The sequence below is a fragment of the Panthera pardus genome, unplaced genomic scaffold (genome assembly GCF_024362965.1).
Source record: "Panthera pardus isolate Hobbes unplaced genomic scaffold, ASM2436296v1 HiC_scaffold_12, whole genome shotgun sequence".
NCBI classification, from domain to species: domain Eukaryota; kingdom Metazoa; phylum Chordata; class Mammalia; order Carnivora; family Felidae; genus Panthera; species Panthera pardus.
Window position 1 is genome coordinate 3050794 of NW_026526677.1, and position 12613 is coordinate 3063406.

General features: G+C 61.1%; 1 protein-coding gene across 1 annotated transcript in view; it reads left to right on the forward strand.

Moving 5' to 3' along the window:
* SHANK2 (SH3 and multiple ankyrin repeat domains 2) overlaps positions 1-12613 on the forward strand; it is a 492081-nt gene that overhangs the window by 160740 nt on the left and 318728 nt on the right. The window lies entirely within an intron of this gene.

Here is a 12613-nt window from a genome sequence, read left to right on the forward strand (position 1 = left end):
GCGCGTCCTCAGTACGCACGCGGTGGACGGAGGGCACCGCTGTCCCCCTGGGGCCTCGAGTTCATTTGCGGCTGACTTAGGCTCGTTGTCCTGAATCGCACGCCTCCCCGCGTGAACTCAGAGGCGACGGTGAGCGAGGCGGAGGGGAGACCGGTGTCGCCCCGGGTCCCCGTCTCTGCGTCCGTTCCTCTGCCCCCGCGGGGGTGCTCACGACTGTTCCCCTCTCTAGTACCCCTTGTGCCGACCAGAAGGACTGTCTCTGGGGCCCCTCCTCTGGCCCATCGCCCTCCCGGCGGCTGGGCCCGCTCTTGCATCTCGGAAGAGCCCGCCGGCCTGTTTCCTCCAGCCCCGGGCTTGCACAGGACTTGCAGCGGGGAGCAGCCCCATTGGACCAGCGGTGGTGAGCTTTCACAGATGGTGCCGATCCGTGGACGGGGTGGGCGGTGGGCTCCGAGGTGCCTGGGAAGGTGGCTGGATGGCGTCTGTGTCTCACCGCCTGTGCCCCTCCCCCCGTGTTTGAGCGAAAGCACGTGTCTGGCTGTCGAGTCTTTACCGTGTGTGACGTGTGGCTGGTACCCACCTTGGGTCTGAGAACCGAACAAGGATGCGGAGCCAGGAGCTTTGCTGGAGTCACCCCGGGCTGTGCGCCGGGCATCGGGGCCTCCCGAAGGCCGAGCCCGATGCCGACGCCAGTCCCTCCCGTGAGCCAGGGCAAGCCGCCGCGTTGCTCTGAGACCAGCGCCCCCGGGAGCGCGTCGTAAAGGTGGATGAGTTCACGTCTGCCGTGCGACTCAGAGAATGAAGTGAGCCCGCGGGTGCCAGCAGCTCCCTCCCGACGTCGTCCCCGGGACGGAGGGCCGCGCGGTGGGATGGGGTTGTCTCCAGGTCGAAGTGTCAGCTGTTCCGGGAATCGGGGCTCTTTGAAGCAGGACGCAGAGCTGAGGCGGGGCAGGGAGCGTGTGCGGGCCTCACCCCACGACCACGGGGACGCGCCTCTTGAGTTGAGCTGTCTCTGACCCTAACGGGCCCTCCTTACTGCTCTGAGCACCGACCTTGATGGGCAGGAGGGAGTCGGGAAGTGGCTTCCCCACCCTGGCTCCTGGAGGGGGGCCGAGAGCCCCGTATATCCACGCTCCCGGCCCGCCCCACCACCAGTACGAGGACCAGCCCCTAAACGGTCCTACTCACAAAGTGACACGTCCCTTGAGGTACCGAGTTGATTTTAAGACAAAAAGTGGGGAGCTTCCTGACCATCTCCTCCGTTTTGAGATTTCGAGATTCCCTATATGGGATGCAGACTCTCGGACCAACTGAGGGCTTTTCCTACGATGGAAGGATTCCTGTGCGTTGGGTGAATACGTTTGAATCACCGCTCGCCCGTTCTGGCCAATGATTTATTTAGACTACGAAGGGCAGCCCTCCTGAGACCTGGGGACACTCCCCACAGGCTTGTACGGCATCCGTATCTATCAGTCCTGGGGCTGAGGTCTGCGGCATTTACTCCAAACCTGTGTAAGACCACCCGGGGCTCCGTGAAGACACAGGGCCAGCTTTTCGGTCACGCGAGGCAGGGGTCCGCGCCTCCTGTCCCCTGCATTGTGGGCTTTTCCACCGTGTGCCCTGCAGGGAAGGGGTGGTCTGCTACCTGTGGGGTCCCTTCGGCACCTCCAAAGAAGGAAAGGAGACCTCTCCTTTCCCCCGAGTTTCTGACGAGGGGTCTGACTGTGGTCCGGCAAACGGGCCTGTTAGTCCTTTGTGGGCATAGACATCCCTCAACGTGCTGATTCACCGACGCTGTCAGCCTGTTGTAAAACCCCGATTCAGCCCTGTGCGCACTGAGCCTCTGCCCTGTGCCTCGCTTGTTCCCGGCGGGGAGCAGGTGCCCTGTGCGGTGGGAGTCTGGGCGGGGCAGCGCCTGCACCGGGCAGGAAGTCCGAACCTGGGAAGGCTTGAAGCTCAGGGCAGCCTCACCCACGGCGTGCAAGCCGCTCGGCCTCCATTCAGGGGCGCCGTGCTTTAGACGGAGTTCCCGGAGGCCCCTGTCCTCACCCACGGCCCCGAATAAGCTCCCACCTAAGGAACTGGTGGTTCCTCCCCGTGTCCTGACTCCTCCTTGACTCCGCGTTGCCCTCTGACACCTCACTTGTCTCCCACAGGAAGTGTTGGAGGTCCCGGCAATGCTCCTGCAGCACGGGGTCACGGGGAGACCTTGCAGGTGAAGGGTGCCCCCTGGTAGCGGCTGTCTGGGACTGGGACAGGGACACGGAGCGGGACGGAGGAGGACACGCAGGGTGCAGGGTCACCTCCACAAGGTGGCCCCACGGGAGTCCGGGCTCTGAAACCCAGAGCCCCAGCTGAGCTGGTGCCTCTTTGGAGAAGTTGTGCGTCCTCAGGAAAGCTGTCTGCTTCTCGCTGCTGGAGGGGGCACCCTTTTCCCTTTGGGCTGAAAACAGTGTATTTTGCTGGGAGCCCCCGGGGGTGCCTGAACCAGCTGGTACCCAGGTGCCTATCACTTCTTTCCACGACGACTCTTCATCGAGCACCTTCTCCCGCTCAGGCCCTGTGCCCGTTCGGGGACCTTCTTCCCCAGAGACCTTTGTCTGCCTAAGGCCTGGCCGGGGAGGAGGTGTGAGCCACAGAGCCTGATGCCCCCTTTGCCGCCCTGCCCCGGGTTCCGGAGCACAGGTGAAAGTCACTTCTCGAGCGGGACAGGCTACTAACCCGTCACCCCATCACCGGAGAACAGCAAGCGACTGTTCAGAAAACTAGATTCTTTTGTGCACGTTTCCTCTTTGATTGGGGCATCCGCCCATTTCCCCGTGTCCTGGACCCGTGCCACCCTGGCTGCTTCCTCGTCCCCCCTCCCCCTGAGTGAGTCTTCTGAGCTGCTGGCTGTCGTTCCCCAAACAGTTCCTGACTGATCATGAGTTGCCGACCCAAACCTCCAGGGTTCCCCGGCACCCAGCAGTGCGTGCCAAGTGTGGGGTGTGCCTGGGGAACTCTGCGGACGGAGATGGCCAGAGCCGCCCCCAGGGAGCCCGACTCGGGGGCCTGGTGTGGTATCTGTAGTCACCAGTCTGTGTCCCCCCAGCATTCCGGTGCTGGGCTTCCAAAGGCCAGACCCACCTGTGCCTCCCGGGACCCCCCGCTGGCCTGCCCCACCCCCGGCTTGGGTGGGCTTGCTTCGACCGTGAGGACGGACCACGTACCAGTGTCCTGGGGTTGCCGTAAAGAGTCGCCAGCAGCAGGGCAGCGGGAATCAACGGAGATTTATTCTGTCTCCGTTCTGGAGACCGGACGTGCCGAGTCGAGGTGCTGGTGTGGTCGGTCCGTCCTTGCCTCCCTCCGGTTTTGATGGGACCCGGCGTCCCTTGGTATCCCTCGGGTGATAGGTGTGGCCCCTGTCTTTGTCGCTGCTGCACATGGCCCACTCACTGCACCTGTGTCCCCGGTCCCCTCTCCTTTCTCTGATAAGGGCGCGAGTCTTTGTATTTAAAGCCACCCGAAATCCAGGATGCTGTCGTCTTGAGATTCTTAAGTTGCTCCAGGGATTAGGACTCCCACGTCTTTTGGGGGCTACGTCAGCCACCATCGAGGGCACTCACGTTATCACACGACTGTCCTTCTGAGGCTGTTACCTCTGCGAAGGTATGCGTCCCTGGCGGGGATGTGTTTGCCGGAGTACTGTGATGTTTTGCCCTCCCTCCGAGTCTGGGGTGCAGAGCTTATGGGGGGACGGGGAGAGGAGGCATGGGGCGGTGGGCGGCATCGGGGACACGGTTCTCTACCCTTTCACCACGCAGTTCTGGGGCCGTGCTGCAGTGAGGGCCTCTAGTGCGCTGTTTGCGAGGCTCCGTGGCCACGTGGCTCTCCGATTCCACCCTCTGTGGCCTGGCTCCCGACCCCCATCCTCGTGACCTGTGAGGGTGCTGTCACTATCTGTCGAGGTCAAGGCCACTCTGCTGTCTGCTCCTGGACCCTCGGGTGCTGGGTGTCCAGCGTGATTGCTGGGGGGCTTCAGCTTGTCCCACGTGCCCTGGCTCTCCTCCCGTCAGCCTCACGAGTCCTGGCGGGGGTGCCGGGGAGGACAGGATGGGGCCGTGTTTCTACGGTACGATCTGCATTAAATCTTGACTTAGAAGCTACCCCGCGGCATAGGAAAAATGTGGAAGACGGGGACGCGTGTCCTGAACTTGAGGCTGCGGGCCCTTGCCTCTGTCAGGACGGCCCGTGATGCTCACTAGCAGACTTTAGCTGATCGTTTAGTGGGGCTGGGGCACCGTTTTGGAGAACCAGGCTCACGTGTCGGGACTCTGGACTGAGGGAGTGAGGGTAAGGCTTCATCTGCATCCTGTTGGGTTGCATTTCCAAATAGAAGTATGGTGGACAGATCCCCCAATCCCAAGCTGCGGGTGGGGACGTGGGGTCAGCGTCGATACTCAGAGGGAGTAAATTAAAAGGCGAAACGTTCTCCTGACTTGGGTAGTCGGCGACGCCTCTCTCCAAAAGACCCTTCAGATCATCAGCTAACCTCTGCCTGGGAGCGGCGGGCGCTTTGCTTTCCGGACGGGGAAGCTCACGACCAAGAAATCAGGGCACTGGGGATGCTCCGCCGTGGCTTTCGGGGAAGACAGGAAGCATGCTGAAAAGCAGCGAGGTGATTAACGGGCGCTCCGAGGTCTGTAGAATCCGGAAATGGATCCAGAATGCCGTGTGGATGCATCTCTGTCCCTTTAAAAGGGAGATTACATCTTGTCGTGAAACGTTCTGCTCACCATCCGGCCAGCATGCATGTTGCCAGCATCTGATGCTGTGGCTCCTTTCGTTTTGTGTTGCTTTGTTTTTTAACTCCCTTCCCCTTTAAACAATTAGACGTGACCTCCGTTTGGTTATCTCATTTGCCACCTCCGGGAAAGTGAGGGTGTCAAAGCCGCTGCAAACACTAAAGTTAATCCCCGTTTGCCGACATCCAGTGTTGAGCTGTCGCCGGAGCCCACGAGCCCCCCGGGTCTCACGGGCTGTGCCGTGGGGCGTTTACGGTGGCTTCTGTAGGACGGAGGTCCCTGTGGCGAGGCTGCCGGGGAGCCGAGAGCTCGTGTCCGAAACAGTCATGCAAATATTAAGCGTGTTGCAAGCTGATGAGCTTTGGACCGGAATACCCTATTTTTTCCAGTCTTTGTTATTTTTGTTCTTTGCCCGGCTTTGTGGGGAGACGAACGGTCAAATGGACTGAATGGCATGGGCTGTTCCTCTTCAGCTGAACAAGGTTTGTTTTCATACATCTTGTCCGTCTGCAGTTCCAGACAGAGAAGCAAGGAGGTTTTGTTTTTCAGGATGAAGCACATTGAGCCGATGTGTGAGTTTGGGTGTCTGGGTAGCCGATTAAGAGCTACGTGGTTACTGTTGCTAGGTTTCGAGACCGAGTGCCTGTATAATTACGCTTCCGATATGTATAGATGATGGATAGGGGGTGGTGTTTCCAAACAGATTTCTGAATGCAATATTGTGTGTGTGTGTGTGTGTGTGTGTGTGTGTGTGTGTAGGTGTGAGAATGTAAAACCCATGCTGATAACCGAGCGGTGTTTCTTTTCTTTTTCTTTTTTTTTTAAATACCTGTTCCGTAGGTCCCACCTGCTGTGAAATAAACCAGATCTTATCTGAAAGAAGCACTCTGTTTTCCTGGCATTTTGGCTGTAAAATGTGCCACTTTACTTTGAGACATAGGGGGGCCCTTGGTGCTTGCCAGCAGGTCCTGGGGAAAACCCCAAGCTCTAACCTATTTCATTTCGTCGGGTCGGACCGATGGGGGTCAGCACGGCCGGGTCTCCTCTTTACGAGCTGTAGGAAGGAGCCTCCTCAAGGAAAGCCAGGCTGCTGTTGTACCTGGAATTGGGTGGCAATCACACAGCTGTTGTCTGGGTTCCCAGAGCCAGCTGCGGAGGAAGGGAGACATGATAAAGCCCTGGCAAGACTCTGCAGCCCAAGCGGATGTGAGCAGCACGTGGCCGGCGCCTGTCACGTGGCCTGTGTTCCTGGGTCCGTGGCCTCTGCGGGGCTGCGGGAGCCGTGCAGGGCGCGCGAGCCGGACTCCCTCCCTGCTCCCTCTTTTCCCGTCTGCCGGTCGCATGCCCGCTGCCGGGGTGCCACCCCCGCCCCACCCCCCCACCCAGCCCCGCTTCTCTCCGCCTGTCAGTTGAGAAGTTTTATCCGCAGCAGCGAGCGGACGTGCCGGGACGCGAGCTAAGGTGGCACCCTGTCTGGGACAGTTCCAGCTTGCACGCGTGCCGTGTCGTTTCTCGTGTGGCTGACTTCTGGCACGTGGGCTGGCGAGTGTGGACGTGGGAGCCTTCACTGAGGTCTTTGGTTCGTCCCAAGTGCTGTGTTGTCCGAACTCCCAGCGACACCCGTCTTTGTCCTGGAAAGGTGCAGCCGTGACACAAAGCCTTGGCTTCCCGTGGCCTGCGTGTCTCCACGTGTCTTGCCTTCCCCGCCCGTGGTCTGTCCTGAGGCTCCCCAGCACCCACGTCCCAGCAGCTTCTTGGCCCGTCAGGCATGCCCGGGGTTTTCGGAGCGGTGCCAGAGGGAGGCCGGGCGGCTGGCGATCGGTCGTGCCGTGGCCACCGCCCACAGGGGCCTCGGCTTGGTGGCCGCACGTGGCCGCTGCGGGACGTGTCCGCTAGACGTGCCCAGCAAATCCTCTCACCTCCCGCATGTCTCCTTCCAGCCCTCCAGGTTGAACTATTCCCCGAACCGGAGCCTCTCCTGGCTCTTCGCCTGCCGTTCTGGGGCGTTCGGGCCCCCAGGGAGGAGCCATAGCCCCAACCCCCCCCCAGCAAAAGGGCCCCAGACACCCACCGTCTCCCTCAGACGCTCAACCACACGTGCTCTGGAAACCCTCTTCGGTGTCAGCACACCCTCGGCCCCTGACTCCCCACCACGTGGGGTCCCTCTCGTCACCAGTATCACGTGGCATCACCTTCATCATCGTCACGTGAAATCCACAGGTAACGTGGATGTGCCACGCACACGTCGTTGGTGAAGGTCCACCTAACGCCCCCGCCGTCCCGTAGGGGACCGGGAGGCAGAGCGGAATCGGCGGTGGCTTGGCGGTCAGTGCTTCCGTGAGCGTGTCCCGCCTGCAGGGCCTGCCTGTGCTCGTCCCGTCAGATCCGCCGTGGCCGTCGCTGGCCGGGCTTCCCGAAGCGGGGAAGCCCCTGGGTGACGACGTGCTGGACGAAACGCCACGTGCGCGTTCTCTCGTGCGGGCGGTGGTCGTGTTCCCACCAGATGCAGTGACTGTGTGCACCATGCACGAAAGCGCGTGTGTGTGCGAGTCCCCGCGGGAGCTAATACGCTCGGACACACAGGTTTGCGTCTGCGTGAACGCCCCCGGCGGGTCCCCGTGAGGACCACCCTCCTGTAGGACCTGGGGTGGGCCTGGGGCGTGGGTGGAAGGCCCCTCTCCTGACCCCGAGCGCCCGCTGCTGGGCTCCCCGTCCCTCGCTCCCCAGTACCCACTAGGCACTCAACCGGGGTTCCGGGCCCCAGGGCTGCTTCCGATTGCTGTCCCCTGACCCCTCCTGCTGGTGCTCCCAGCAGGACCCTCTGCTCTGGAGGAGGACCGCCGCGGTCTGGGTGTGCCCTCAGATGGGCGGGGACCCCCTTCTCAGGATGCGCTGCCTGGCAGGTGTGCCCCTTCTGCTCCGGGCTGCGGTCCCAGTGCCCGCTGGCCTGCGCCTGCCCCGCTCCTCCCTCCTGGGCCCCCGTCCTCCTTCCCACCTCACCCAGTCCGGTCTCAGAGGGAGGTGAGGGATGCCCCGGGCTCCCTGGCTCTGCCTCTGCCTCCCGCCTCCTGCGGGGCTGCTTGGTCTCCCCCCTACCTTTCCCAGTCCCCACGGCCTCTCGGTCTGCGTTCTGATTTTTCGCCACCCCGTGGCATTCTTCTTCTGCCGAGTCCGAGCTCCTGATGGAGGCCCTGGGCCAGGCTCCCAGGGTCGGCGGGGACAGGACAGCGTGATCTGGCTGGAGAGCTGGACTCGCGGTCATCAGTTCCCTGCCGAGGGGGGAAGGTCTCCGCCCGTGCGAGGGAGCAGGTGGGGCCGAAGTCCACATTTGGGGGCGCCAATCCCAATGGACTGTGGAGTCTGGACGGCTTCCCGGAGGAGGAGGAGGCGGCAGGCTGTCTTGATCCAAGTCACCAAACAAAAAGAGATCGTGCAGTTTCCGGGCCCTCTCGTGCCCAGATTGCACTCGGTGCCTTTTATTGGATCACGGTGACAGCCCTGCAGGAAGGTGGCCCCGTGACTGTCCCCAGGTTACAGATGAGGAGACGAAGGTGTCTGGAGACGTGTCACACGTCAGGCCAGAGGGCAGAGTAACAGGGAGCTGGGGTTTGGACCGAGGCGCCTGGCTCCAGAGCCACCCTTTCTGTCCTTGTGCGTCTCCTGGCCACCTGCAGTTCCCGGTCCCTCCTGAGGCCTCAGACAAGCCTGTCCTCACCCCTGTTCTTGTCCCTGCTGGAGCGGGTTCTGTCCGCCCTATGCAGTTCTGCCTCACGGGGGTCGGGCAGGCAGCTCCCCTCCCGTGCTCCCCAGTGCCGGGCCATGGGGGCACTCAGTCCAGAGACCCTCCCATGGATGAGCCGCTGCCACCTTTCACCGGGTCCTGGGGACACCTGTCCTCTGCTCCGCCCCAGTGCCCGTGGATGACTTCCTGAGCAGGTTCTGGGTCCTGCCCACTTGCCATTTTTTCCGCCTCCTTTTCCCCTTCCCTCCCCCCTCCTCCTCCCCCTCCCCCCCCCGCTTCCCCCTCCTCCCTGCCCCCCTCCTCCCCCTTCCCCCTCCCCCTCCCTTCTCCCTCCTCCATGCTGCTGACCTGTCCCTGAAGTCCAGTCCTCAGTATGCCCCTTTGCAGGTGAAGGGTTTGGTTTGAAGTTTCAGACTTCTGCTTAGCAGTGAGGGTTGATGTGCATTTTTACAAACGGCCCAGTGTAGCCGAAGGAGCTCTGGAGTTCCGGAACGCTGCTCGCCCTTTACCTCCCCTGCTCACCCTTTATCCACCCTGCTCTGGAGGGTTCCAGAACGCTGCTCGCCCTTTACCCCCTGCTCTGGAGAGTTCCTGAACGCTGCTCAACCTTTACCCCCCCCCTCCGCTTGCCCTTTACCCCCCCTGTTCCAGAGAGTTCTGGAACAGTGCTCCCCTTTACCCCCTCCAGAGTGTTCCAGAACGCTGCTTACCATTTACGCCCCTCCCCCTGATCGCACTTTACCCCCCTGTTCCAGAGAGTTCCAGAATGCTGTTTGCCCTTTACCCACCTCCCCCACTCACCCTTAACCCCCCTGTTCTAGAGAGTTCTGGAACACTGCTCGCCCTTTACCCCCTGCTCTGGAGAGTTCCTGAACACTGCTCAACCTTTACCCCCCCCCTCCGCTTGCCCTTTACCCCCCTGTTCCAGAGAGTTCCGGAACGCTGCTCGCCCTTTACCCCCCTGTTTCAAAGAGTTCTGGAATGCTGCTCGCCCTTTACCCCCCTGTTCCAGAGAGTTCCAGAATGCTGCCCACCCTTTACCCCCCTGCTCTGGAGTGTTCTGGAATGCTGCTCGCCCTTTACCCCCCCCCCCCCCCCCCGCTCTGGAGAGAAAGCCTGGTAGGGCCTCCCGAAGGGAGGACAGGCGGCTCCTAGGGGATCAGTTACTGCTCTAAGATGAGCCCCCACTCAGTCTTCACAATGAAGCTCTAGAATTTGAAGGTGTTTTCAGAAGTAATTGTCTCGTAGGGGTTCCAGTTGGTGGCCCCAGAGAACCCTGGACTCAATGCGAGAGAGTCCAGCAGGGTGTCCCGGACCCTCCAGACCCCCGGGCGGCCCCCGTGGACCCTGCACCTGGCCTGAGTGCAGGCGGTGCTGGGAAGCGTGCTGCTCAGCGGGTGCTTGTTGTCGGGTCCCCACGCCGGGTGGGTGGGACGTCTGGGGTACGAGGGCAGGGTTGTTACGAGGCCCCTCTTCCCACCCCATGGGGGCAAAGAACCCAACCCACACCACAACGGCCCCTGCTCAACCAGGCACGTACCCCCAGGCCCCACAGACCCTGTCCTCTCCCGGGTGGCACGTGTGGCCAGACACACGTCCCCAGGATGCACTGAGACCCTGTCCACTCCAGGGTGACAGGTGTGGGGCCCTTGGAAACTACTGGTTCTCGAGGGGGCCCCGCTTACCTGTCCAGCCTTGCCTTTTTCCAGCCCTTTCCATGCAGGTCAGAGAGCTGCTGTCCCACCTACTTACTGGTCCTGTGTTTAAGCTGCCCCCTGTCCAGAGCACCTTTGCTTGTCTCCCCACCTTCCCTTAAAGACCCTTGCAGTTCTTCTGGTGGATTCCCTTCCCCTTCCCCTCCCCCCAAGACGGCTGTGGCCATCCGCTGGCCCTGACATGTATTTGCTGGATGTTCCTTTTTGCGATCAGAGTCGTGGCTCATTTCACAGAAATTGGGGTGCACAGCGTATCTATCCCCCGGTATGGACCGGGAGCTCTGGAGACCAGGCTCTGGGTCCTCCCTGTCCCCAGCACCCGGAGAACTCCACTCTTGGCCCTTACGTTTTGCTGGAGGGTGGTATAGCCAATACCTACCCAATGCACGGCGGGGCAGAAAACATGGCGGGGTAAACTCGGTGGGTGCATGGGGACACCCGCAGGTGCCAGGAGGGCGAGTGCTGGGGTCCATTCACCTACGACCTTCTGTGGTGGTGTCTCTGACCCAGCAAGCCTGGAGCCACCGTGGGACCCCAGACAGGCCTGCCTAGGCCAGTGTCCTGATGGCAGGAGGGAGGGTCCCTCCCGCAGCGTGCCGCTGAGGACGCATCAGCTCGCAGGGAGCCTGGCCTTTTGGGAAAGGCACTCACCCCGGAATTTCTGGTCTTTGACACGTGGAGCCACAGTAGCAAGCAGTGTCCGGAAATAGTCACGGAAGTCTTCATTGTCATCAACATTCGAAGGCAGCTGGGTAGCAGAACCTCAAAGACAGCGTTTGCTCACGTGCCACAGGGACCCGAGTTCCAGTCTCCCGTGTGATCTCGGGCCAGCCTCGCGTGTCTCCGGGTCGCAGCAGCCACCGCAGACGTGAGCCTCTACTGCGTGGCAGTGATGAGGGACTTCTTTAGGGCTGAGCCCAGCTTCAAGCAGAAATAAGCCCTCCGTTCCCTCCTGGAGCTCCTTGTGGGGCTTGAGGATCTGAGCCTCATAACCGGAGCTGAGGACTTTGCGGGGTGGAATTCAGTTGAATGCAGAAAAGGGTTTCTATTCTGGTTTCCAATAAGCATAAGTGGAAAGACTTTCAGGGAGAGAAGGATTCGTACACGTGTGCGCACAGTGCTGCTGATTTTAGCCACCACAGAAGGGACACCTCAAAGAGCTAATGAAGCAGGTGACAGAAATGAGGCAGAAGAGAAAACCGTCTCTTCTTGGCTCGCAGGGCGATGACTTTCAAATCCCCAGCTGGGTCCAGGCACAAAACCTGGACACCCAGGTACACTCTTGTCCCTGAGGCCGTTGGCCACATGGGCGGCCCTGAGCCGTGAGGCCACCAGGAAGGGGGCGTCTCTGGGAAAATGACAGTAAGGAGCCCCAGAGTCTTGGGAAGCCTGTCGGGGCTCCGAGGGCCAGCTGGAAAGGCGAAGAAGGGACCCAGACCCGCCCCTTAAACAGCCGTGTCCTCATTCAGTTCTGGGCCACGTGGTCATCCTGCAGCAGCGGGAGGGGACAGAAGGGCAGGTGACAAATGCTGGCCAGCATAGGAGATGGTTACTGTAGAAACTTGGTTCAGAAATCTCGGCAGCTCATCCAAGGTCACGTTCTGCTCGCGGGTGTGAGGTCGGGGTTCGGGCACAGGTGTCCTGGTGCTGCCTCGAGTCCGTCATGTCCTGTGCCCTCTTCCACAGCCACCCAGCTAGGAGGGCAGACCTGATGGGGATGGGCTCCACAAGGGGAAAGAGTATAAGGACGCCACGTTTCGATCTTTTTCTTATGAATTATCAGTGTTCGTTTTGGCGCCCGCTGTAGAGATTAAAACATTGCTGAGGAAGAGAGAAGACAATATTGTGTGGCCAGGGGCAGGCAAGCAATATTTGCTCATTTCTCACCGGTACCGGGCCGTCCCAGCTGTTCAAATCTCACCGGCTTCTGTGCCACTCACCTGGCTGGACGGCTTCTAGACGGAGGACCTTCCTTCCTGGGTGTGAAGGGGTATGAGTCCTTCTGGGATTCTCCAAGGCCCGGGTGGTGAGGGCCTCTGTCCTGTCTAGATGCACCAGGCTAAGAGGGAGTCAGGGAGGACGGGATGTCCTCCCTCTGGATGCTGGCTTAGCTGGATTGTCTCAGAATGTCACCGCTCAGACCTGGGGAGGCCTGTGTCCGGAAGGGAGGTCATGGGTGTGAACGGCCTAACAGAGCCTGGTGTAGAATGGGCATCCTGCGAACGGTGGGTGAGGCATAGACGTGTATATACGCCTCCTTCCGGCAAAAGCTTCGTGTTGAAGCCACGCCTGCCCGCTCCCCCTCCCCAGACCACGCCAGCCCTCTGGTCGCCGACCACCCCGCGTCGTCGAGGATGGTCTGCCGGCGTGCT